The 27,208-nt window shown below is 40.9% G+C and overlaps 1 protein-coding gene across 2 annotated transcripts in view; it reads left to right on the top strand.

Moving 5' to 3' along the window:
- LOC119823931 (focal adhesion kinase 1-like) overlaps positions 1-27,208 on the top strand; it is a 77,617-nt gene that overhangs the window by 2,888 nt on the left and 47,521 nt on the right. For both annotated transcript variants that reach the window (XM_038344064.1, XM_038344065.1), the window contains exon 2: positions 19,885-19,982. The gene's annotated coding sequence lies outside the window, so the exon portion shown is untranslated. The remainder of the gene's footprint in view (positions 1-19,884; positions 19,983-27,208) is intronic.

The raw sequence follows: 27,208 nt of genomic DNA, 5'->3' as shown, positions 1-27,208 counted from the left end.
TATGACTATGGAAAGAAAAGCAGTCTCTTGCAGAAGAAATTAAATTTATATATCCCAGTTTCTTCAACTGATTTCTAGGAATTGTGCCAGATTGTATTCAGAACTCCTGAAAGTCGTTGCTGATTATAAAATCTATAATCTGTAATCTTTAAAGTTTATTTTTACTAGGTTCGAGTATGGAGAGACAATGTAGTGAAGTCTGTGTGATTCAGCTTTTGGTTTGGGTGGAATTTAGCTGATGCAGTTGTCTCTAATCTGCATGCACACTCCTGGAAGTGGGAAAGAGTTTACATGAGTGGCTGCTGGAGCTGGCAGCCTAGGGAGTGTCACTAGTGGTGTTGCTCAGAGTTTATGGTCATGATGATGTTTTCTTACCAGCCGTAAAGTTAATTAAAGTAGTTGTATGCGGACCTCACTGGTGTGTATTTCCCTTTGCTGAAAAATAACTGGAATCATACTTGGAATGTGATCTTATACTGGGGGAGTGATCTTTATCACTGGGTCCCCTGTGTGTGTCACTGCTTTCATATGAAACCTCGGAGAGGATCAGGACTCTCAATTAGAATCGTTGCCTTTCCCTCCCAGTCTTGAGTGGGAGTTCCGCTTCAGTCTTCCGTACCTATGAGAACCACTGGGCTGCAGGTGCTCTGCAATCTTCAGTGTACACAGAAGACCTGGAGGTTGAAGTTAGAGTAACTTGCCGAGGTTGCTTGGCCCTTATAGGCAGGACTCCGTAGCGTAACTAGTCTTCAGAATGTGAGTGATGAGCCGGGAGGTGGTGGCGCAGGCCTTTAATCCCAGCACTCGGGAGGCAGAGGCAGGCGGATCTCTGTGAGTTTGAGGCCAGCCTGGTCTACAAGAGCTAGTTCCAGGACAGGCTCCAAAGCCACAGAGAAACCCTGTCTCGAAAAACCAAAAAAAAAAAAAAAAAAAAAAAAATGTGAGTGATGTTGTCTGGGAAGTTTAGATATCTAGGTTTTCTATTGATACTTTTAGGACTTCAGCTTCTGACTTAAACAGTGTAATATAGGTTAATCATTGACTATCAAAATTTTGGTTATTTGAAATCGGCTAAGAATTAGTTAAATACAGATACATAAGAGTGGGTTAGTGGTTGGGCGGTGGTGGCACACCCCTTTAATCCCAGCACTCGGTAGGCAGAGACAGGCGGATCTCTGAGCTCGAGGCCAGCCTGGTCTATAGAGTGCGTTCCAGGACAGGTTCTAAAGCTACACAGAGAAACCCTATCTTGAAAAACAAAAGAGTGGAGTAGTGATTTTTGCTTCTTATTTGCTTTAGTGACTGACACAGCCTCAAGGCTTTTTGTGGGTAATTTTTTTTTGGGGTTATTGTGTGTAAGGAGAAGAGTTTCTGGAAAGCAAGGAAAAACCATGTTTCTCTCAGAAGCATGAGCCCTGTGTAGAACCCCAGGAAATTATATTTTTTAACACTGTGTCCATGTAGAGCAGTGGTTCTCGTCTTCCTAATGCTGTGATTCTTTAATACAGTTCCTCATGTTGTGTGACCCCAACCATAAAACTGTTGCATGCTACTTCATAACAGTAGTTTTGCTACCTTTATGAATTGCAGTGTAAATATCTGATATGCAGGTCCCAAAGGGATCTCAACCCACAAGTTGAGAATCACTGCTGTAAAGGTTTCTGAAGTGAATGTACTCATTCTCACCAGTCTGGAAATTTTCCATCCTGCTTTCAAGACATACTCTCTTCCATTTTGGGGGGGCCAGTGGATCAAAACCAAGCCTCAAAAGGACTTCAAAGTTCTACTTGTGGGTTGTGTCTGGGGTCTCCTTCCTGCCAGTTTTTGTTAAAATTCCTATCATCATGTGGCTTGGATTATAGGCACTTGCAGTTTCTACTTTTACTTGACCGAAGTGCCATATGATCATCTTTGTGAGTGATTTTGTGTGTTCTCTGTTTTTAGATGATTTATTGTCCTCCAGGAGGACAGAAGCTCCCTTTTATTTCCCAGTGCACCCCAGTGCCTATCATATAGTCTTGTTGAGTGAGTGACTGGAAGAACCCAGGTGTGTTAATTATTGTAGAATTGGGTCACTCAGATCTACGGGGTTCAGGAAATATAGTACTCTGTCATTTAACAGTTTTGAAGGTTTCTTTATAGAAATTGGTTTTATAGGAATTAGTCTTATACATTAGGATTCAACTCAGGTTTGAAGGGAGCAGTTGTTCAAAGTGATACAGAATGAGTGGGATTTCGAAAGGATCCATGCCAAGTGCATAGGTCAGTGATAAAGCACTTGCCTAGTGTGTGCCAGCCCTGGGTTCAATTCCCAACACTACAGAAAATAAAATGAAAAAAATGAAAGGACCTGTCATGCTCTAGGATAGTCTGTGTTGATCAGCTGACTTTACTGGACGCTTTTTTCGAGTGCTTGACATAGTCTACAGCCATGTAAAGGAGTGTGGCAGTTACACATTGTACAAGTGCGTCTGTGACCTTGCTCAGTCTTTACGTGGATGCTGTCCAGGTGCAATGTTTTGAGTGACAGGTGACAGTTCTCTCACAGATAAGGAAAACCAGCATTTGGGTACAGAATCTGTTCTAGAGGTTGTTGTTTGGTCTTTCTCAGTCAGTGCTTCCGTCCTTCAGCATTGCTGTACCATGCAGAGAACTCACAGATGAACACTCCAGCCCCTGCTAGCTCATTCACTGTTTTCAAGTGGTGACAGCATAGAAACATTACCTTCACCTAGAACAGTGTTTCTTAATCTGTAGGTCTCGAACCCCTTTGGGGAGTCGGACGACCTTTTTATAGGAGTCAAATATCATATAGATATCCTACATATCAGATATTTAAATAATGATTCATAACAGTAGCAAAATTACAGTTATGAAGTAGCAATGAAAATAATTTTATGATTGGGGGGTCACCACAACATTTGGAACTGCATTAAAGGGTTGTAGCATTAGGAAGGTTGAAAACCATTGACTTATAATCTTGTGTGTTTGTGAAATAGCCCCTAAGCTGCTTAAGCTTGTTTTCTGGGAACCTCTGCCTTAGAGCAATTTGAAATACAGGTCATGATTTTAGATATGTGTTTGCTGATGTTTGCTCTCGTTTAAGGAGTCTCGGCTGGTTTTTGTTTTTGTTTTTTGTAAGCATTTTTCAGATTTTCAGAACACGTCTTAACTATTTTTTTATTTTTCATGTTTTATGCTGAGACTATTTAAGTCTTTTGAGTCTTGGTTTGGAGTTTAAATGAGCAATTTGCTTTGAAGGAGAAGTTTGTGACTGTGGCAAATAGGAGTGTACGCGTTGGTACTTAAGGCAAAGTTAAGTTCCCTGATGCTTTTGTTTTGGTCTGAAAAGTTGGCTGGCATTTACTAGAGTCAGGGTGATTGCCAAGTTTTTGGGTGACTAATGAGGCAGTATTTATTGTATGAATTGATTTTAGGCCTAGCATTGAATTCATATGTATGTGTAATTAATTCATCCATCTATCTTTTCTTCTTTCTTCTGCCCTCTTTCCACTGTTCTCCCTCCCTTTCTTACCCTTATTCCTTTTTCTTCCTCTATGTTGCCTATCATTCCCATTCTCAGTGCTGAGATTGCAGGTACACTTTGATTAGTACATTTTCTTTTGCCTTTTGACCCCCACCCCACCCTTTTTTTGTTTTTGTTTTTTAGATGAAAGGCTAAATAAAAGTTAAAAAATCTGCAAAGGTGAAACGAATGGTTTGCTTTTATCTGTATGCTCCATGTAGAATTAAGTGCATCTATTGAAGGGAGTGTTGCAAGCTTAGTGGCAGGGACTTTGTTATTCTTTAGTATTCTTCAGTCCCCCCAGAGTTTCCTCATGCTACTGTGGTGGTAATCGGATAAAGATATCTAACCAGGGTCTTTGTAAGTGTGTTGGTACTTGGGAAGTAAAAATAAATAGAGCTCTCTGGGAAGTTTCTAAAAGACATCTGTTTGGAGGGAATCCTATCAGAAAGACAAGAGGACTTTTTAGGGCTTTGTTCTAAGTGACTTTTTAGAATATCTAGGTGGTTGCAGAGGTAGTGAAGGAGCAGAGATAAACAGAAAATTGTCATGCAATCCAAATTTAAACAATGGGTGGGATGCAAAATGCCTGCCCCCTCCCTCATCAACTTAGTGAAAGTAAAAATAACAAATGAGATTGCAAGGAAAACACACGTGGAACAATCTCTTTCTGTCTAAAATGATTTAGTAGAGTTGAAGTTATAATTTACAGTTAGTGACACTCAGTGTCCCCTTCGAATGCCCTCAGAATGCCTGGCCCAGAGAGTTTTCAGTAACTGAGTTAGTGGCTCTGTGTTTAAATTTCTTTTTCCCATTGCCATTCTTCCCTGGTCTCTTCTCTGCTCCTGGATGGCCTCTCTTCTACACCCTTCCTGGTGGTTTCTGTAGTGTTACTGCTCTGGGGCTTTAAATAGTCCTTTCCTGGTAATAATGAGGCCATATATCTTTTTATGCACTTACTGGCCACTTGACCCATATTTTCATTTAGTGCTTGTCTTTTTTAAATTGACTTGGAGCTTTCTTTTTATATTCAAAATGTACTTTGTTGGTTATTTTCACGAGCCTTCTTTGCTATTTTTGGATGAACTGAAGTTAGGTTTAATGGAGAGTCTAATTTCTCAGTCTTTAGAGTTGGTGCTTTTCCTTTTTCCTTCCTTCCTTCCTTCCTTCCTTCCTTCCTTCCTTCCTTCCTTCCTTCCTTCCTTCTTTCCTTCCTTCTTTATTTTATTTTTTGAGACCAGGTTTTTCTGTAGCTTTGGAGCCTGTTCTGGAACCAGCTCTGTAGAAAAGGCTGGCCTCAAACTCACAGAGATTTGCCTGCCTCTGCCTCCCGAGTGCTGGGATTAAAGGTGTGCACCACTGCCCAACTGAATTGGTGGTTTTTCTATCTTTTCTTATCCTGAGGTCATAAAATTTTTGCTTTATAAATAATGTATAATTGTATTTTTCACTGCCAACTTTATAATTCCTTTGGAATTGGTTTTGGTGTATAGTATAAAGAAGGGACCTAATTAATTTTCATCTTTCTGTTGTTCTGAGATGGTCTCACAGACTGTAGCTTAGGCAGGTCTGGAAACACTGCAACAAGGCATGTTTGGGATTCTGGCTTTTCCTCCCTTACCCCCTTTTTTGGTCTTTTCCCTTCTCTCACTTTGCTTTCTTTGCCTTTTTCTCTCCGTTCCTGTTCCCACTAAGCTATGTTTCTAGCCTTATTTATTTATTTTGCAGTCTTGCTCACAGTTACTCAGACTATTCCCCAGCTCTGATTTCTTCTTTCTAAATCTGCGTGCTAGAATCCCACCTACCCACCTTCAGACAACACTACCTAGATAATTAGCCCTAACTGGCTTATAATTCATTATGTAGGCCAGTTTAGCCTTCTGCCTCTGCCTTCTGAGCATGTGCTTCCATGCCTGGTGTATAGATCGTGTTTTGTTGTAAATAGTCAAGAATTGCTCAATTCTAGTTCACAAAGGTTCCCCATCTTCGTAAGAGTTTAAAGGAGTTTTAGTTTTGCATTTAGTTCTAATTCATTTTGAGTTAATTAAGAACCTTTGTATGAGAGCACATGTGTGCAATGGTGTGCACGTGGTGGTCAGAGGACAACTGCGTAGTTGAGTCTCTCCCTTTACCTTTAATTGCATTTGTGGATCTAACTAAGATCATAAATCTTGTGCTTTAGTCACTGAGCCATCTTGTCAGCACCATTTTGAGTTAATTTTTTCATAGATAATATAAGTTAAGCTATAGATCTAAGTGATTTGTGGGATACTCTTGAGGCCAGGAGCATGCCCAGTAGAAAACCAGTGTCAGTGTTTTGTTTTGAGACAGGGACTCACTAAGTACCCTTGGCAGGCATGGAACTTACTAGGTAACTAGTTTGGCCTCAAGAACACAGAGATCTGACTGCCTCTGTGAATCACTGTGCTTGCAGGTCATGCATGCGTGTATACATGTATATGTGTATGCATGTGTTTGTGTGTGTTTCACTTACTAATCAGACGTGAAAGATGTGCACACATTGTGTTCCAGATTCATTTCCCTTTAACGTCCCTGTCTTTGGGTGTACTTCTGAGCAGAGCTGTGTAGTGCTTTGGCTGGCAGGAAATCTATACCACCCACTTTGAGGGGCCATGGGAGGATAACCTGGTGGAGAGGAAGATTGGGGTGATAGGAAAGAGCAAGGGAAGGTCCGGGTGTTGGTGGCCGTGTACAGATTGACTGATGCATCTCCGATTAAGTTTCTAATAACCCAGAGGCAGCAGAAGCACAGACTTTATACTGACAGGAAAACTAAAGACCTCTGATGGCTTGCTTAGTTTCTCTTGTTGCTGGGCAGTAAGTGTTGTCAGGGATCTATTTGATGGATACCCTTTGTAACACATATATCTCCAGTTTTGGGATTATCCTCCAGCTGTTAGGAGCTGAGAACATACCTGAAGCACTCCCCACTGTCCCTTCTGCAATTTCTCATTTCAAGGAACTTGGGGATACTCCTAGCAGCCATTGTCTAGTTGTCTTTCACTCTGAAGGAGGGTTCAGAAAGCTGGACTGTGGTTTAGGTTCTGTATGGGAGAGGAGGTAAAGGTGAAGGAGCAGACGGTGGGGACAGAAGAAAAAAGCTAGGCTGCTTTCTGGGCAGCCCAGGGAGTGGCTGTTGACCTTGGCCTATCTTCAGGTTTGAGACCTCAGCAAACAGAAAGTAGGAGACTGTCTGTGTACAGGATATTGATTTAAATTGGTGAAACACCTCAAGATAGTGTGTACAAGTGCTAAATTCCAATTTTTATATTTTAACGTGCATGTACATATATTTCTTGGGAATCTTGTTTTACTTGAGCTCCAATTCAGCATGTTTGTGGAGGTATCTTGTTCTAATTCTTCCTTTCTTCCTTTTTTTTTTTTGGAGACAGGGTTTCTCTGTGTAGCCCTGGCTGTCCTAGAACCAGCTGTGTAGACCAGGCAGTTCTTGAACTAACAGAAATCCACCTGCCTCTGCTTCCCGAGTGCTGGGATTACAGGCATGTGTCGCTGCCACCACTCAGCTGTCTTCTGTTTCTATAGCAGATTCTCCGTGGTCTTTATTGCAACAGTAGAAACAAAGCTAGGGTGATGCCAAAGCTGTTGGCTCTTCGGCCCACCTTGTGAATAGCAAGGTTGCTGTTGAAAGGAAGGGTGGTGAGGGAAATCTGTTTGGAAGTTGAATAACCATTGGGGATGCTTTGATAAAGGGCATGGTCTTAGGGCCTTTGGTATTGTGCTTAGTTGTTAGTTGTTTTTTTTTTTTTTTTTTCATTTGCTTCTCCTTGTTAGTTAAATGGGCCAAATAATAGAGCCCTAGGCTATTTTTTTTGAAAGAATTAAATGATATACTTTGTCTCATACTCCAGGATGGTATAGTGCTTAGTCTAATTAAATGCTTCACAAAAGATAAGTTATTAAAAGTAAATGTTTACATTAAAGTTTGTCAGTTTTTAATGTGCTCAGTCATCTGTGCATCTTTGCTCAGTCTACTAAATTGCATCCCAAAGGGAGTGGGATATTTGCATTCTTTCAGGTTAGTCCTCTCCATACCTTACAAAGACCCCAGAATGCTGTAACATACTTTGTTTGGGTTCATCACCTTCAGCTATCATCTCTATTTACTGTTTGATATTACTGACTCTTTGTTGATTCTGGTTTATACTTAGATATAATATAGGAACTTGCTTTGGGAGCATATATGCTGTAACTTGATGCTTCTGTTCAAATGAGATACAGTTCATGACACCTTTCTTTAGAAAGGTGGTCATAAGACCACCCAGGGTCTTAATGATCCAGCACTGTAATCAAGGCAGTGGGTCCCTAAACAGACTTGGAGCTTTGGCTAGGGCCTTGTTTGGTGCCCTTCCCTTCCCTGCTGTCGGTTGCAGGAGTGTCCAGGGAACATAGCTCCATGATGACTCCTTAGTGGCCTGGTAGTTATTTCAGGGATCTGCATTCAGGTGAAACTGCTCTTTTGACTGTGCAGGCAGAGAATTTCAAGATGAGTCACTACCAGGTAGAGTTGGAGTTTATTAAGAAACAACTTTCAGTCCCATTCCAACTGGAGTTGGTGATCTCCCGTTAGTTCTGTCCCACCCTCTCCATGGGTGAACGCACCCCTCACGCTCCTGACTCCAGTTGGAATGGGACTGATGGAACATGCGACCAAACCGGACTTTCTGAATGTGGCCGACGGTGGGGGCTGACTGAGAAGCCAAGGACAATGGCGCTGAGCTTTGATTCCTCTGCATGGACGGGCTCTGTGGGAGCCTTCTCAGCTTGGTTGATCACCTTCCTGGACCTGGGGGGAGTTGGGAGGACCTTGGTCTTAACATAGAGTAGGGAACTCTGATGGCTCCTTGGCCTGGAGAGGGAGGGAGGAGGAGGGGAGGAGATGGAAATTTTTAAATATAAAAAAACCCATGAAAAAAAATATACACACACAAAAAGAAACAACTTTCACCTTCTTGGAGGGAGACCGACACACCCAAGTGTGAGTGCGTGGTTCTCAAGAGAGCTGCCCCCTCCTGATGTAATAGTCATACTGTGATTGTGGTGACATTTGAAGTTACATTGTTTAAAGGATTTTTAGAATGCCCCTCTTTCCCTTTTTCCAGTGAGGTCTTAGAACTCTACTAAGGTGCTGAGGGTGGGAATATGATGAGAAGGTCAACTGTGGGTCAGGAGGGAGTTGACATGCTTCCAATCTAGGTGAAGTTTATAGTCTTGGTTCAGGTTCCCAGATAAGATAACTAATTGCAAGATTACAATTGGGAAATAAATAAGGCCCCATATGCTCAGGCTATAAGCATGATTCAATGCCATTTTAACATTCTCACATCTCTGTATAAAAGGAGTATTATCTCTATGTAAGGATTTTTTTTTTTTTTTTGATAAGGTACCATGTAGCTCAGGTTGACCTAGAAGTAATTGTCATGCACCACCAAAAACCAGGTTTGGGTCTCAGCACCCACATGTTGGCTTATAATGATCAAAAACTTATAATGGTCAAAAACTTGAGTTCCGAGGGATCTGATTCCCTCTTCTGGCTTTCTCAGTCACCAGGCACTTACATGCTGCACATGCATATATGCAGGCTAAACACATGTATACATAAAATAAAATAAATCTTTTGTCATTTTTTTTCTTTTTTGAGACAGGGCCTCACTATATAGATCAGACTGGCTTTGAACACAGAGATCCACCTGCCTCTACCTCTTGAGTGCTAGAATCAAAGGCTTGTTCTACCACACCTGGTCCTAAAAGATAAATCTTTAAAGAAAAAAAAGCTTGAGAACTCAGAGGAAGGAAGATGTGTCAGCTTAAGACCCCAGTTATGCTGTAGGATAATTGCCTGCATGAAGGCCACACAAATATTTCAGGCTTTTCAGGTCTTAGACTACCTGCGTCGCCAGTGCCTAGCTCTTGTAGTGCAGAAGGGTGCTAGTAAAGGGATGAGCTGCTTGTGAACAACCAGACTTCATTCCTGGACTCTAAACTGTAAATTTTATGTGATTTTCATATGAATGACACACTGTTATATAGCCTTGTAAAACTAATAACCATTGAGTTGTACAGAATCAGGTGAAGCCAGGTTGGCCTGCAGGTGATAGTTACTGCTCTGGAATGGACAGCAATCCATATGCAAAACTGCTTGTTAGTTGTTTTAAGTTAATAGAATTTTTCTTATATTTTTTTATCTGCCCCTGAAAATGTGTGCTTTTTCTTGGTTGATGCTGAGGTGTTAATGTGCACTGTTGGCTTTTGGACTCTTTTCTACCTTCACTGAAGCTCAAAAGTTGATTCCCTCAGCTGGCATTGTGTCAGCTTAGCTGGCATGTGAGGGTCATGCTGTGGCTGCAGCTGCCTGCCTTTCAGTGGCATTTGTTAATTAAGCTGTTTCATCTTTGTTGATTTCTCAAGGACTGACTCTTACAAAAACAGAAAAGAAATAAAATATTTTATTTGTAGTTATGCTAGAGCTATAGCCTAGTTGTATTTTGGATCTCCATTGTATCTCTCCCCATAGGAAGTAGCATTAACTTGAAAATTTTCACTTCAGACAATAGTAATTGAAGACATCATGGTATTACAGTTTGTGGAGAGAGGAAGATATGTAACAGTGTGATGATTCGTTTTATTTGTCAACTTGACACAGTCAAAAGTCTCTGTAAGGGGTGGTTTAGACCAGGTTGTGGAGGTGTCTGTAGGGAATTGTCTTGGTTGGATTGATGTGGGAAGACATCTCACTGTGGGTGGCACCATTGTGTGAGTTGAGTCCTGGTCTGTGTTAAGTAAGAGTGGAGAAAGCGAGCTGAGCACTAAGCATGCATGCATTCTCTCTTTGTGCTGTTGTCTTTGGATGTGATTAGCTACTTCATTTCCTGCTTTTACTTCCTGACTTCTGTAGGGACTGTAACCTGTAATTGTAAGTTTTCTCACCTCACTTCTTTTTGTCAGGACATTCTATCACAGCAGAAAAAATGAAACAAGGACCAGCAGGAGAAACATTTCTTACTTTTTTGAGATAAGATCTCTCTATATAGCTTAAGTCGACCTCAAACTACATACTTCTTCCACCTCAAAAGTACAGAGGACACACATGTTAGCCATTATTCCTGGCCAGAAAAGGTGTTTCTGAGAACTATAGACCCGAGTTTAAGTATTACATTTAAGCACTTTTTTCTTCGTTTTTTTTTTTTCTTCTTCTTTCAAGACAGGTTTTCTTTTTATAGCAGTTCTGGCTGTCTTGGAACTGCTCTCTAGACCAGACTGGCCTCAAACTAACAGAGATTTGCTTGCCTCTGCCTCCTGAGTGCTTGGGTTAAAGGCTTGTGCCACCACCATCCAGCTGAATTAAATGTTTACTGCTATTGTTCTTGGTGTCAACTCAGTGACTAAAGTGGTTTTTGTTGTTGTTTTTAAACACTCTTGGACTGGACCCTGACTTTTGATAAGTTAATTTGCTTCCTGTTAATCTCAGGACCTTTTCTGTACAGTATTTATGATGCTAACTTTTGAAGTTACTGTGTAGTTACTATATGAAGTGGTATGTAAATGAAGTTAGTGTCTCCTACATTTAGTTACTATTTTACTGCTAAAGATTCATTCTTTTCTCCTCTGGGCTTTACTAGCTTGTACTTGAGGTGGTTCATTAGTTAATTCATTTGCTGAATGTTTGTTAAATGTTTTGTGCCTGGAACAGGAGTTGTTCTGAAGGTATATATATATGAGGAATGTGATGGCACAGCTTAGTGGTCAGTGCCATGCTTTGCTCTGTGATATGCAGTGACCTTGTTCCAGCAGTGTGCTCAGGGAACCTATAGGTGGTGCCTGAGCTTAAGGCTTGGCAGATACTCATTCTTGTGCTGGCAGCAGATGGCCATCATGTATCCCTATTTCTTTTAAAACAAACAGACAAAAACCCTTTAAACATGAAAAGTGCTTAGCCCAGGAACCATAAAGAAATGACTAGGCTGTATGGGGAAATTAGTCCCTTGGAGAGGGGAGTTGGGAAAGGAAATTCTGCTCATATATGAAGACATGGGGGTGTAAGAAGCTGGGTGTTGTGGACTGAAAGTTTTGGCCATGTCTGGAGTGATACATGTCGGGTTAGGTTGAGAAGCTTCTATTGACAGGATTAAAGCGGTTTTCACTTGATTCTGATAGAAATTTTGGGCCCCAGAGTGACAGGAATAGATTTATATGTCAGAATGATTCCACTGGAGTTATAAGGCTCAAAAGGAAGGTGTCACAGAGTCACCTACCTGAGAAGAGCGAAGGACCCATACTTTATCACCATCTTCATAGAGTAAAAAGCTACTTTGCTGTAGCTTAGTTAGCAAGACAAAGGGGTCAAAGTTCAGAGCCTGATATGTTCTTGTAGCCTTGTGATTATGTTGTGCAGAAAAAGGCCTTAATTAGGGAGAGAGTGGAGGATTGATTTTGAAGCCTATTTGTGCAAGCTCTGACCATGAAAAGAAAGTCAAGTTTCCACGGATTCAGGGAACAGCAGGGCAGCTCTCTGGTGCCCTCTTTGGTAACTAGCTCATGAAGTTTTTTTGGCTCCTTTCCTTCCCCTCTGGGGTGAAACTGTAAATTATTGCTCTGAGGCAGCACCACAAACCCCTGAAACTGTAAGCAGAACTGCGTATGAATGAATAAGCTCCTGTACCTCAAGATTCATCAGGAGGAAGGCCAGAGAAGAGGTGTGACATTCCTTGGTGTTAGACTGTACTTACCTGACAAACTGGAATGGTGTCCATGAAGAAAGACCAGTTAGTTACCTTTAAAATAGCTGTCTGAGCCGGGTGGTGGTGGTGTATTCTTTTAATCCCTTTACTTGGAAGGTAGAGACAGGCTGATCTCTGAGTTCGAGTCCAGCCTGGTCTACACAGCTGGTTCTAGGATGGTCAGGGTTATAGAGAAACCCTGTCTCGATAAACCAAAAAAAAAAGTAAAGTAAAATAAATAATAACCATCTTTATGCAATCCAAGCTGTTAGGTAAACTCATACTTACAACTGTGTCCTAAGTTGAATGTATCAGTCAGCAATTAAAATAAATTTTTTAAATTCCCCTTGGGCACCTACCCTTAAAGGTAAAAGGACACAACTTTACTGTCTCATAGGCCAGCCGACTGTTTGGGACTTTGATGGGACTGAAGTGTCTTCAGCATGTTGTTGAACATTAGGCAAAGTTAAAGGTTATAAACTGTTAAGAGTAGTCTAAAATTTTGCATGACTGTGAGATAGAGTCTCTTTTGGAGTGCTGTGTTGTGTCCTTGGATTAGGTTAGAAGTATATACCAGTAAGATGTAAAACAGCACAGTTGTGATGTCCTGGTGAGCCCCTACGTTAGAGCAGGACAATAGGGCAGCTGGTGACCGATTGTTGAGATGCATACTATTTATAGATCATAGCTGTCCCTGCAGAGATGTGAGATACCTGTCCTACCTGGATAGAATTTAGGGAAGAGAGATTGGAGATGGGTTATCTCAGACTCTGACTTCTCTTAGGGACAACAGGTCATGGTCAGCAAAGATAGAAAAAATGATTGAGTGTTGTAATGATAGAGAAGTCACAGTAGACCTGTATGGTTTCAGATGTCATTCTCAGATTTCAGGCCTAGGCATAGTTGTGACTTAATGTTCTCCCAACTCACTGTTGGGAGAATGAACAGCAGTATATACACTATAGCCAACCTTAGATTGTCATATTTGATACCCACAGTAGTACCAAGTCTTCTACATTATATTTTATTTTAATGTGTTTTGACTTTGTTGTTTGAGACAGGGTCTCCCTGTGTGACTGGCCTAGAACTCATAGAGATCCACCTGCCTCTTTCTCCTGAGTGCTAGAACTAAAAGCATAAATCACCATGCCCGACTGTTTTTGTTTTGTTTTGTTTTTGAGACAGCTCTTCTCACTCCGTAGCAATACTGGCTTTCAACTCCTGTAATCTTTCTGTCTGAGCTTCCTGAGTGCTGGGTATGCACCACTCTTCCTAGCTTATGATTTTAAATGATCATTCCTGCAGTGTGAGAATATTGCTCTAGTGCTGTGCATTGTAAAATTTGGAGGTCCCTCAAACCACCACAGATTCAGTTATTTGTAATAAGTATTAACAAAGCTTTAAAAAAAGGTATTATCTTTAGGGTTTCAAAACAGAGACTTGACTAGCTGTGTATACTGTGTTTATTTAGAAGGCACCAGGGTTCCTGTTTATTATACCGTTTATTATAGCAAAAGGGTATAAACCTAAAATCAGGAATGTAAAGCATACCGGGGGAGTCCAGAAGACTTATGTGAGCTCCTTCTACCTCTTACTGGGTTGTATGGTCTGCCCTTCTTCATTCACATCAGTATGTGGCAGCACATATGGAATTGCCTACCTTAGAAGCCGCCTGGGATATTGTGTTCATGGTTTCCGTTAGGGAATACGGGTTATAAAAACAAGTCATTAGTGTGGCTTACCATTTGAGAAAGTAGGTCTGGAATCCTGCTCTTTAAGGTTCTCGGGACAAACAGATCACTTTATTTATTTATTTGTTTGTTTGTTTGTTTACGTGTGTTTTGTGGGCTTTGGCAAATGCAGAGTGCCACATACTCATGCTATTGAGTACTACAAAATCATACCATGGCTTTACAGAGTTCTTTGTGGTTTGCCCATTGATCTTCCCCTACTAGGCCTGGCCACTATCTCCCTGGCCTTGTCTTTTCCACAATGCAATGAAACTGGAAGCACTATCTGTAGCTTTTGCAAACTGGTTTTTTTACTTATCAATGTTCATTTGAGGCTCCTCCATGTAGCCTCCATTTCTAAAAAATATTTATTTATTTATTCATTTATTCATTTATTTATTTATTATGTATGCAATATTCTGTCTGTATGTATGCCTGCAGATGGTTGTGAGCCACCATGTGGTTGCTGGGAATTGAACTCAGGACCTTTGGAAGAGCAGGCAATGCTCTTAATCTCTGAGCCATCTCTCCAGCCCCCGGCCTCTATTTTTTTTATTTTTTATTTTTTATTTATTTTTGAGACAGAGTCTCACTATTTAGCCCTGGGTGATTTAGAACTTGTAGAGAAAGGAAGATCTGCCTGCTTCTGTCTTTTAATGTTCCCTGTTTGTTAGGCAAAGGCTCCAACCTTTCTTTGGGCAAAATAGTCCTTTATAAAGGGCAAGGGAGATGGATCAGCGCTTAAGAGCATTGACTATTATTCTGAAGACCCAGGTTCAATTCCTGGCACTCACAGGGTGGCTTATAACTGTTACTTCAGTTCTAGAGTGTAGTGATGAGCTGACGGGCTGCGTTCCTGCCGCCCTGCTCCCGGCCACCGGCTAGCTTATGCCCCGAAATAACAACACACAAACTGTATTCTTTTAAATACTGCCTGGCCCATTAGTTTCAGCCTCTTATTGGCTAATTAACCCATATTTAGTAATCCATGTAGCACCACGAGGTGCTTGCTTACCAGGAGAGATCTTAACCTGCGTTCATCTCGGAGAGGAGAGGCATGGCGACTGCATATGGCGACTGCCTGAAGTGTCTCCCCAACTCTGCTTCCTTTCTCCCACAATTCTGTTCTGTCTACTACGCCTACCTAATTTTCTGTCTCTTAAAGGGCCAAGGCAGTTTTTTTATTAGCCAATGAGAATCCTCCATCACTAGGGGATCTGAGGCTCTTTTTGGTTTCTGCAGGTACCAAGCATACAAGTGGTGCACAGACAAACATGTATCAAAACATTTAGTGCATGAGACCTAGAAAAGTGAATTATTTTTATCAATCAATAAAAAAAAATAAAAAAGAGTTCAAGAAATCTTTTCTTTTTGGTAGAGAATATGCCATAGTTATGTATAGTGTTGTTTACTGTGACATTAAAAAGTGAAGCTGTTGTCTATAGTGATGCATATCTGTAGTCCCAGATACTCAGGAGGTTGAGGAAGTAGGATTGCTTGGGACCAGACTAGGCAACAGAATGATACTCCATCTCAAAACAAGCAAACACAAACAAAAAACAAACACCAAAATAAACGTCCCCTCAATGAAAGTTACATTTTTTTATACAAGTGAGCATGATTCTTTCTGTATATCTGTCACATCTGACATCTGTCCTAACATATCTTTTAGGGATATGAATAAAAAACAGGTGCCATGCTGGGAAATGGCTCATTTTGGGGGATTATAAAACATTTTGACAGGTTATAATGTGATAATTCAGTAAAAATTATCTAGTATAAGTGTAAAATGGAAACTGAAGAGCGAGAAGCAGTGGATGTTAGCTCTGCCTGTAGTAGATGCTGTTGAATTATTTCAGTGAACAGAGATAGAGGCTTATTGCAGTAGGGTGTGTACCTGCACTGAAGGACAGTTGCTGGGCAGCTCAGCAGAAAGAATGTTATTTGCTGACAGGGTTGGATAAGGAATGTGGGAGAAAGAGATGAGTCAAGGATTGGCCTGAGCACCTAGATGTGCTGGACATTGTAAACTGAGGTAGTGAACTGTAAAGGTTTATTATTTATTTAATTGAGACAGGATCTCACTAAGTGACTTTGCTGTGAACTGTAAAGATTTGGAAGGCAAGATCAATACTGCTCTATGAGACATCTGTTGGACATTTACCTTTAATGATGCTGCACTTCTTTAAGGAGTCTAAAGATGGTCTTTATAAAATACAGAGTTAGTTCTTCAGGTTTAGTCAGGAAAATAGAAACTACCATAGACTCATTTTAAATACATGGAATTAGGTCTCCCTTGATAGAGGTGATAGGGCTCGGTAACAATTAGCACTTTCCAGGAGTACCTGTGGGGTTAATTATGCTGGGCAGTTTCAGCAATTACTGATTGCTGTGGTTCCTGGGGGTATTTATTATTATTATTATTATTATTATTATTATTATTATTATTATTATTAGGCTGCTGGGAATTCTTAGCAGAGGTTACATAAGGTTTTGGTACTTTGTTAATTTCTGACTAACCTAAGGACAGAGTTTTCTTTCATCTTACCAGTATTGCAAGACTTTGTTTCTCTGTTAGCTCTGACTGGTTTGTAGAAAGCATGAGTTTCTGGGATGTGGCTCCCACATCTCTATGCTGCAGATGGTAAAATATAAATGGATGTAGGGTTGACAGCCAGACAGTTGGGTTTACAGATGAGGTTCAGAAGAGAAGTCTGAGATGGTGTGAGCATGCAGATATCATGTCAAGTGGTAATGCCTACATGGCAAGCAAAGGGATGGAAGGATAGAGCTTTGGGAACTCTAGAACTAATTTTGGGAGGGGAGGAGGGACTGCTTGAGGGATGGAAAGAAGTCCAGAGAAAATGAGAAAATGATGTAACTGCTGACAGATTCAGTAGTGTCCATTGGGCTTAGCTATGTTGAGTTCCTTGGTAATCTTGAGTGGGAGTCCATGTGGTTGGGTTGAAGAAACACATGGAAGAGAGTTTGTGATGCTGAACATATTGTGTGTGTGTGTGCTTATTTATAGGATTATTTGTGTCACAATTGCTGCTATGTCTTTGTGGGATAATTTGCACATTTGCAGTATCATAGGATTGACTTGTCTGGATCTTTCTTTGCCAAGGGAATTGAGTTTTTCTGGTTCTTCTTAGGCAGAGGACAATCATTTAAATCTCCTTTGCTGCCGGGCGGTGGTGGCGCACGCCTTTAATCCCAGCTCTCGGGAGGCAGAGGCAGACGGATCTCTGTGAGTTCGAGACCAGCCTGGTCTACAAGAGCTAGTTCCAGGACAGGCTCCAAAGCCACAGAGCAACTCTGTCTCGAAAAACAAAAAAACAAAAAAAATCTCCCTTGCTTCCTTTTTTCCCCTTCATCTACCTGCTGGGGGGGTCTTAACAAACCCCAGTTTTTCTTCACAATGACTGGTTCTGGAATTACTTTCAGTGTTTCAGTACCTGAGTGGAAGTCTGTTGAAGGAGCTCCTCAGGTTACACACCCAGCAGCATTGATTGCATCTCCTCCTTACACCAACAAAATGACTTAAATTGTTAGGATGTTGTTGGTTAAGAATTAGTGAGTTTAGCTCTTTTTTAGCAGTTAGCACCAAATGTGTTTCTAACAGCTGATCCTACTTGCTCAATCCTAGCCATATATTTTTTCCAAAATGTAATTCTTTATTGATACTTTGGAAATTTCACATCATGTACCCCAATCCCACTCACCTGTCTGCCACTTGTCACTGCAGTATGCCTCCCAAATTAATTAAAAACAAAACAACCAAAACCCAACTTGCTCCTCTATCTTTCCTGGAACAGCATTCTCTTAGTTGCTGAGTCATCTCTTTAGTCCAATTATTAGATCTTTTAAAAAAAAAATTTAAAGAGTGCTGGGCAGTGGTGATGCATGCCTTTAATCCCAGAACTTTGGGAGGCAGAGGCAGATCTTTGTGAGTTGGAGGCCAATATGGTCTACAGAGGGACTTTCAGGACAGTCAGGGCTATACAGAGAAATCCTATATCTTTTTTTTTCTGTCCTGGAACTCACTCTTTAGACCATGCCTCCAGGCCTCGAATTTACACAGAGATCTGCCTGCTTCTGCCTCCCTGGTGGGGAATAAAGGCCTTGTGTCACTACTACCCAGGCATTGTGTGCTTTTTTCTAAAGAAAAGCAAAAAACCTGATGAATCCACTTAATACGGCCTGTATGTGCATGGGCGTAGGACCATCTACTGAAGCAGGTACTCTAAGCGGCAAACCAGAGGCAGTGAAAAGCTGCAGCAAAATGGTATTTGCCAGACATAACTGTATTGTTGCACACATAAACTCAGTGGTTGTGCCTGTGTGTTCAAGGTCATGCAAGCAAGAAACCTAGTATGGATGGTGGAGAGGCTTGTGCAAAGAGCAACCTATATCTTTTGTTTCGTGATTGCAAAGTTCTACCTCTAGGCTACTAAAAGTTTGTGTCTTTGTGTTTCTTCCAAGTTGCCCTCCTCTACTCTGGCCTTCCTTGTGTTTGTCTCTTGTCTTCTGATTAGAGGCCTTTAGCTCATGTCTTTTTTCCTTGTGAATTCAGAACTTCTTTGGAAGCTTTTTAAAAATATTTATTTATTTATTATGCATACAATATTCTGTCTGTGTGTATGTCTGTAGGCCAGAAGAGGGCAGCAGACCCCATTACAGATGGTTGTGAGCCACCATGTGGTTGCCGGGAATTGAACTCAGGACCTTTCCCCTTCTTTGGAAGCTTTAAGCATGTGTGTGGTCCTTGAGTTTTTGCATCAGGATATTCTGTACAGGCCTTCTGTCAGGGATTCTGGTATTATCTAGTCTTTCCTATTTGGCTAACAGTTTCTTTCCTGCAGGATAAAGATCTGGGTGCCAGTTTCTAGGAGTTGAGTGTATTATGTGGTGGGAAGCTGAAGTCAGTGACTCAGTGAAGTCAGTACCTCTGTGTGAAAGGTACTCTGCCTTTTCCAGAGAGTGGCTCTTGGTCTCCTCTCAGGTGGTGCCATATGGAGGCAGGTTGCCCATGCTTTCTGCAGCATTGGCAGTCTTCACACCTCAAGGTTACTTCACTCAATGCTTCTGCTTCTGATCCTTTGTTTACCCTGCTGTGGAAATGGAATTGGTGCCTTGTCTTTTTAGACCTATGGTCTGCTAAGTCAGACTGTTCTTCCCATTTTAAAATTGTCTGTCTTTGGTCCAGGATATTGCCCTTCCCCTGGTATTTCTATTTGTTTTGATGTCTTGAAGCTTTTTTAGTTTATCAAAGTTTCTATTCTTTTTAGTTGGTTTTGACCTGTATTTGATTTTTGAACTCTGTTTTATCTCATTAGCCTAGTTTTAGTGGGAACAAGCAGAAGGTTTGTATGTAGTTGCTTATCTTGAACCTTGTCATTTTTTCAGCAGGTTATGCTTATTGATTATCTAATAGTTTTTAGTTACATATATGTATCCTCTTTACTGGGTTCAGGTTTGCAGATAGCTTCCATGTGTTTGTCTTTAAATTCATTCATTGTGCGGGCAGTGCTGACACATGTCATTAATCCCAGCAATCAGGAGGCAGACAGGTGGATCTTTGTGAGTTTGAGGTCAGTCTGTTCTACAGAGTGAATTACAGGACAGGCTTCAAAGCTACAGAGAAATCCTATCTTGAAAAACAAAACAAAAAAAAATCATTCTTTGTCTAGCTGTTTTCATGGTGGACATGAAGAGAATTGTAAGAGGGTGAGCATGGCGGGACTTTATTAGAGGAGTGAAATGGGCGGGTGGTTAAGCTAGTGTTAGAGCACTCACCCAGCATCCTTAATTCTGTTAAATAGCCGTGAAACAGAGATGTTTATGTATGTGTGCCTCCTGTCTCTTCCAGGTCTCTGGACTACAATGAAAAGAAGAAACAGATACTAGGAATATTTTTTATAACAGCTATTTGGTTTTTTTCTCAAAGTCACTGCTGCCTTCTGAACTGTGAGTATATTTCTCTGTCTGTGTTTGTACCTTGGTGCTGTTTATTGAGTTTTCTTTCCCTTGTCCAGAGTCTCTGACATACAGGAGCAACACCAGAATGTAGCTGATGGATAGGGCCAGGGAAGACCTGTAATTTGTGTGTGGAGTCTTTTTATGTGTCTAATATTAGCATTATGATATTGGTTGTTCATAGAACAGTGCTTGGGAATCGCTCTGGACATTATAAACACTCTGAATTATAGTTACTTATTGAATTCTTACAACCAGCTTAAGATCAAGATTTGCTATTTTTACATAAACTCATAACAGAGAAGTTAATAGTTTCCAAGTTAGAGGTGTTGGTGCTGGTGGCTGTGGCTTTAGAAGAGTGTTCTTTACTGGTGTTTTACTTTCATGAGTGCTGGCTTCCGAGTTTGTCATTGATTACTTAAATCTCCCCATTTATTCAGGGCATAGGTCCTTAACCCCAAGTGGATGCCTGAAATTTCAGATAGGACCAGACCACATGTGTGTTGTTTTTTCCTATACATACATACTGGCACCTGTGGTAATGCCCATCTTTTAAACATGGGTGCTTGGATCCAAACTCAGATTCTTAGCAAGTAATCTTTTCCTACTTACTAAGCTGTTGCTTAGTTAATTAACTTAAGTTAATTTTTCTACCTAAAACTAGTTTCTCCTTGGACAAAGGGATTATAGGTTTTTCTCTTAGGAGATTGTTATGAAGACACTATGAGTTACATTTAATGTATGTTCAGCACTCAGTACCATTAGCAGTTGTGTTAGTTAGGGTTACTATTGTTGTGATAGAACACCAAAAGCAACTTGGGGAGGAAAGGGTTTATTCACTTACTCTTCCTTATCACAGTTCATCTTTGAGGGAAGCCAAGGTAGGAACTCACATTAGGCAAGAACCTGGAGATAGGAGCTGATCCAGAGATCATGGAGGGTTGCTCCTTACTGGCTTGCTCTGATTTGTTCAGCCTGCTTTCTTATAGAACCAGAACTACAAGCCGAGGGGTGGCACTACCCACAATGGACTGGACCCTCCCATCAGTCACTGACCCTGACCACATTTTAATAGTTTGTCGATAAAGAAATGTTGGAAAGTTTATGTACTTTATTAGACCTGGACAATAAAGTGCCTCTTTACCATTGCAGGGCACTCTGTTTGTTCCTTATAACTATATGGCACAGTGTGCAAAATAAGTAGAAGGAAAAAAGAGCACATCCCTGCCCCTCTCAACCTGAATGTAAGAATCCTAAGAAATGCAGCCTGTCTCCTTCTAGGATCAAATTTTCTCCCACTTTGAGCATTTGTTTTGTTTTTTGTTCAAGACTATCCTGTAGTCCAGGCCAGCCTTAAACTCACTATGAAGCCGAGACTTACTTGCTTTCTTACTGCTCTGACAAACCCCTGACAAGAAGTAACTCAAAAGGCAACTAAGAAATGCTGAGAGTGAGAGAAATCATCTTCTCCAGGGAAGAGTGTGTCAGTTGGTTATCCAATAGCAAATGGTCAGCCCAGAAAACATATACATACAAGAAACATGCAGACTGAACAGGTTGTATTATATGTTTAGGAACACACATAAACAAAGAGAGCAAGGGCAGGGAAACATAGGAAGGTTTGGAGGAAGGAAAGGAAAGGAAAGGAAAGGAAAGGAAAGGAAAGGAAAGGAAAGGGAAGGAAAGGGAAGGGAAGGGAAGGGAAGGGAAGGGAAGGAGGAAATGATGCAATTATTATCACCTCAAAAAAATAGCAACCCAAGGAAAAGGTTTACTATGGCTCAAAGCAAGGGTACAGTCCATCATGGAATGGCAAGAGCATGAAGCAGCTGGTCACAATGTATCTATACTCAAGGACAACTGCTGAGTGTACTAATATACACTTTTTTTAAAAAATGTATTTAACTTTATTTTATGTGCATTGGTATAACGGTGTCAGAGTCTCTGGAACTGGAGTTACAGACAGTTGTGAGTTGCCATGTGGGTGCTGGGAATTGAGCCTGGGTCCTCTGGAGGAGCAGTCAGTGTTCTTAAGTGCTTCGCCATCTCACCAGCCCCTTGATGTACACTTTTAATTGCAGTGCATAGGAGGCAGAGATAGGCAGAGCTCTGTGATTTTAACGAGCCTGGTCTACATAGGGAGTTCCAGGCCAGCCAGGACTACATGATAAGACCCTGTCTTTTATATATAATGACACATATATCTTTATATTTATACACACACACACAATGCTGACAGTACAAGACATACCCCCATGCTTTATGTTTACAAGCATTCGATGAAGCTACACTTTTCTGTTAGCAGAAACAAGGAACTGAACATTATTTGCAAGCTTTACAGAAATGATAATATATTCAAAATGCATTTAAAAAGGAAATGCAAATTAGAAGAAACATTAGTAGCTTGGCAGATAGCACTGTTCTGTTAAAAGCGTGACTACCACATGTACATTTGAGCAACCAGAAAACTAAGCTTTGATGAAAAGCACTGGAGAAGTTGGCACAGCTGTAAGGAACTCTGGGCAAATTTCCTTAACTCTAGACTCAGTTTCTTATCTACGAAATAAGAACATAAAATCACTACCTTATTGGATTGCTATATAAAATTAAGTAAAAAGTAGGGAGAAGTACTTTCTGTATAACTATAAAAATGTGAGTTCAAATGTCAAGACTCCATGTAAAAATCCAGGTGTGTGACCTGGAGAGATGGCTCCTTGGTTAAGCATAATTACTGGACTGGGTATGGCAGTGCATACCTTTAATTCCTAGGACAAGTGAGGCGGAGGCAGGAGGATCTTTGGGTTTGAGGCTAGCCATGACTATATAGGGAGACTCTTTGGAAAAAACAGAAGTGATTGAGTCTCTTGCAAAAGACCCAGGTTCAGTTCCCAGCACTCACATCAGGCTGCTCAGAACAGCTTGTAACTACAACTCCTAGGGATCAGATGCCTCTGACCTCTACAGATAACCACACTCAACATGAACACACACACACACATAATTAAAAATCAGTCTTTAGAAGAAAAAAAAAACCCAGATTTGTAGCACAAGCATCCATACTCCCAACATGCTTTTGGAGATAAGAGGCAGAGCCACAAGAAGGCCAGAAAGCTCAAAGAACAGGTAATTTGTAGAGACATCCTAAACAATGTAGAAAGTGAGGAACACTTAAGGCTAGGTCCTCTAACTTCCATATGAGTGCCATGGCACATACATAAAAAGTAAGATTCAAGCAGGGTGTGGTGTCGCACACCTTTAACCCCAGCACTTGGGGGGCAGAATTAGGTGTGGACCCCTGAGTTCGAGGTCAGTCTGGTCTACAAAGTGAGTTCCAGGACAACTAAGGCTACACAAAGAAACCTTGTTTTTACAAAAAGAAAAAAAAAATCAGAATTCACCAAATACAGCTACCACGACTGTGACTATAATGTTCTAACCACAATTCCTCAGTCCCAATGTCAAGACTGAAATGTGTGCTCTTCATACACCTGGGTATAAATAGGAAGTTTCAGACTGAGTTCAACACAAGGCCCTGCCCATCCTTGAGTTCTGTGCATTCATATGAAAGGAACTGTGGTGTCTGCAATTAAAGACTGTGTGCAGGCCTTATTTCCAGTCACTCTGCCTCTGCATTTCAATATGTGCAGTCCTTCTTTTCAAAAGCAAACAATCTGTCAGCTCTCAACTTTTTACCATTTTATCTTTGAGAGCTGGTTTCCCCTGTGGCTCTAGAGATCTGCCTGCATACCTCCATAACATGTTCTCAAGCCACCTGCTTGCCCTCTCCAAACATAAGCTAATTACTAAGTAGTTTCCTAAGTTTCTCCTGGAGTTCATCTGGTTCTTGGAAAGACTGAAGCAGCAGCACTACAGCACTGACTTCTACACCAGTGAATTGGCTTGAATACCCCAAGGCCAAAGTCATTACATTTCTGTGACAAGTATTCTAAAAGAATTTTTCTGTGAAGCAGGATATGAAACATACTTTTAAATTTACCACTTGGGTACATGTGTTCTGATATGCTCTTTGTTCAAGTTTTAGGACTACAATATAAAAAACTTTTCATCCATGTTTAATAACGGGAACCTAATTCCCATGTAATCTGGTTTGAAGTTCCCAAGTTACTGTCTGTATTAAGGCGGTATGGTATGTACAATTTAGTAAAAGTCACAGCAGACAAGATTTTTAAGTCACTGAAATCTATACTCTATAAGGCCAGGCTTTTTCTCCCATTTATTTCTACACTAAGAAGACTCCCCCTTGAAGAAGGCCTGTTCACAGCAAGGTTCCCCAGGAAGGAATCCTCAGTTTTTTGTGCTTAGTTTACCTGACCTCTCCCTGGTAATAGAAATGGATAAAATACTGTAGGTTCCTCTCATAGTAAAGGTAGGCCTCCAGTGTTCCTCTCACAGAAAATGGAGGTCAAAGATGGACAATCTAGCGGGAGGTTACCTGGTTATATTCTTGGGAAGGCTTCACAGCTTACAGAGAGGGTGAGGACCTTTAGATCAAAGCCAATGGGAAGTGTAGGTTGTAGTAATTTTAAGTTCAAGAAAATAAGAAAACAGAACTTGAACAAAAAAGAAAACAGAATCATACTACATAAATTTACTCCATAATGAGCAATGTTTACATAATCACAAACAAAATTATTTACAAAAGTAAAGTGTGGATCCAATCAAAAATTAACATAGAGCCAAGCAGAGAAGGCAGGGGAGAGGTACCGTGGAATTGTCCTCTGGGCGTGGCACAGCCACTGCAGTATTGAATAGAATAGCGTACTCACACCCCAGAAGACCCTCACAAGATAAGACCTATTAATATTCCCTCACAAAAGGGGCAGGAAAGATCATGAGTAGGCTCTAACCTGAAATTCTAGCTACCACACCCTCTTAAACCCACCCCAGTTGTTTGTGGAGAAGACAAGGGGTGGGGTTACCAAAGGCTGACTGGAGTGGAGACTCCAGGGATGCAGATTTCCTAAGCTGTCACTCATGCTGGTAGGTCTTTTTGGTGATGCAGATGCCTTTCAGTAACCCATGCTCCTATAAGTACCCAAATTATCTCACTGGTTCACCAAACTAGACTCAAATGAAATCTTTTCTTTGGTCTGTCAGAGTCCTGTTGTGATCAATTAATGTTTTTGAGCATCTCAGAAATGTCACACAAAAAGTAATTTATTGATTAAAAACTCCCTACCTGCCCTGTCATTAAGGTTGACATGGACAACAATCACAGAAATCCTGTTATGAAATGGATTGAATTGCTGAAAGCAACAGCTAAAACAAAAGAGCTGAATCCAAGAGCCTTTGGGAACTCTTGGTGGGCAGGACTGAAGCCTGCTATTTCTGCCTGGCCATTTCAGCACTAACGTTTGATCCAAGTATAAACACCATTTAAAGGATTTATGATTACATCAAGCTGAATAAAACCCATTGTACAAGTGTTTAGCAGAGACATTTCAAATAGCATACAAGTGATTTCCTAGGACCAAATCACAATATTCTTTCTTATTTTAGTTTTTTAAATTGTGTATTATTTTATGTGATGGAGGTGTTCTGTCAACATGTATGTATGTATACTACATGCATGTAGTACCCATGGAGGTGTCATGATTAGAAAAAGTGTAAGATTCCCCTGGAGATGGAGTTATGAATGGTTGAGAGCCACCAAATGAGTACTCTAACTGCTAAGCCATCTCGCTAACCTATCCTTCCCTACTTTTAAGTCTTTTAGGAAATAAAGGCCAGGGAGCACAGACTGCTGCTCACTTAGGGTAGGTAATACTGTTCACCTTACATGTTGGCTTCATGCACAGCACCTAGCAGACACATGGAATGCTTACTGCCTGCCTGCCTGAGTAGTGGGTATATCCAGATCATAAGTCCCTGCACACTCACTCTACCCCTTTTCTCCTGCCCACATATTGACTACTAACAAATTTTACTGTCTTGACATCCTAGGTCCACTTGTTTGATTGCTATTGTCCTACCCCAATGTCACCTCTGCTGGTTTCCTTCATATCATCTCAGAGAACATACCTTGTCACGAGCTCAGAGTCAGACTCCCTCAGCAAGAGTGTTTCAGCTCACTAAACACTGCACGTTCTGTCTGTACTGTTGGTAACTCGAGTACAATGTTCTTTCTCCCCTGGATCTACTTGGCTAATACATTAATCTCTGCTACATCTGGCTCCCATCTCATTTAGCATCAATGATTATTATGACCATCCTATGTAGACCTAAAATGCTAACTACAAATTATGGCATAATTTCTCCCACTGTCTTTCTCAATTTTCAGTATATAACATAGAGTACTCCTTAGGTTTACAGCCCATCAGCTGCTCTACCACTCTATTCAAGACATTCCTGTTTTGTATCTTGATGTCTCTACTTAAAGCAATTAAAAGTGCCATGGGGCTGGAACTTAATATGAACTCAGCAAATATTTCCTGAACTTAACTGCACCGTCTAACAGTACCAGCTCTTATTGTTCCTATAATTAAGCAGCCTAGAAAGAGTTCATCCCATGACTCAATGTACATTCAGGGCCTTCTTCCAGATTTTATATGGGCTACTGAGAGCTACCACTAGACAGAAATATTACTACCTTAAAAACAGGCAATTTTAGTTTAATTCTCATCAACTGCAATCGAGCCCATCATTCCATGGTGAGCATTTTTATACTGCAGAGTTTCTCCTTTCCTCAATCACAAACCTCTTGTATCTACTCTTGTTAGTACCTTCTCCCACACTCCAGTGACAGTCACATGCTCTGCTTCAGAGAAATGCAGGTCTGTACCTAAAAGCTACTTCAACTTTCCCTTACATTCCTGCTACAAACATAGCAGAGACTCAACAAACATTGGTGGAACAAATGGGGGAAACCAACGAATAGAAAAGTAAAATATTTTATATAAAGTCCCACAGTCAGTAGTCGTAACATCAAAGTTTGACCGCAAGGCCATGACTCTAGGACTGTGACTTTCTCCTTAGCCATAGACAGATGAAACTATAACCTATCACTTAAATCCTCACAGGACAAACCAACACACTCCAACCTCCACAACCCTCATACCACAATCCTTTCATCACGTCCACATATACAACATCCAAAGCCCTTAGTGGCGTCATGCTCAAAATAATAGACTAATGAGTTCTGCTCTTCTGAAGACTTCTAACAGCACAGAAATAAAAACAAGAAAGTAAATCAGTAA

Source organism: Arvicola amphibius, chromosome 9 (assembly GCF_903992535.2).
Source record: "Arvicola amphibius chromosome 9, mArvAmp1.2, whole genome shotgun sequence".
Lineage (NCBI taxonomy): Eukaryota > Metazoa > Chordata > Mammalia > Rodentia > Cricetidae > Arvicola > Arvicola amphibius.
This window is presented reverse-complemented; position numbering and strand designations above follow the sequence as displayed.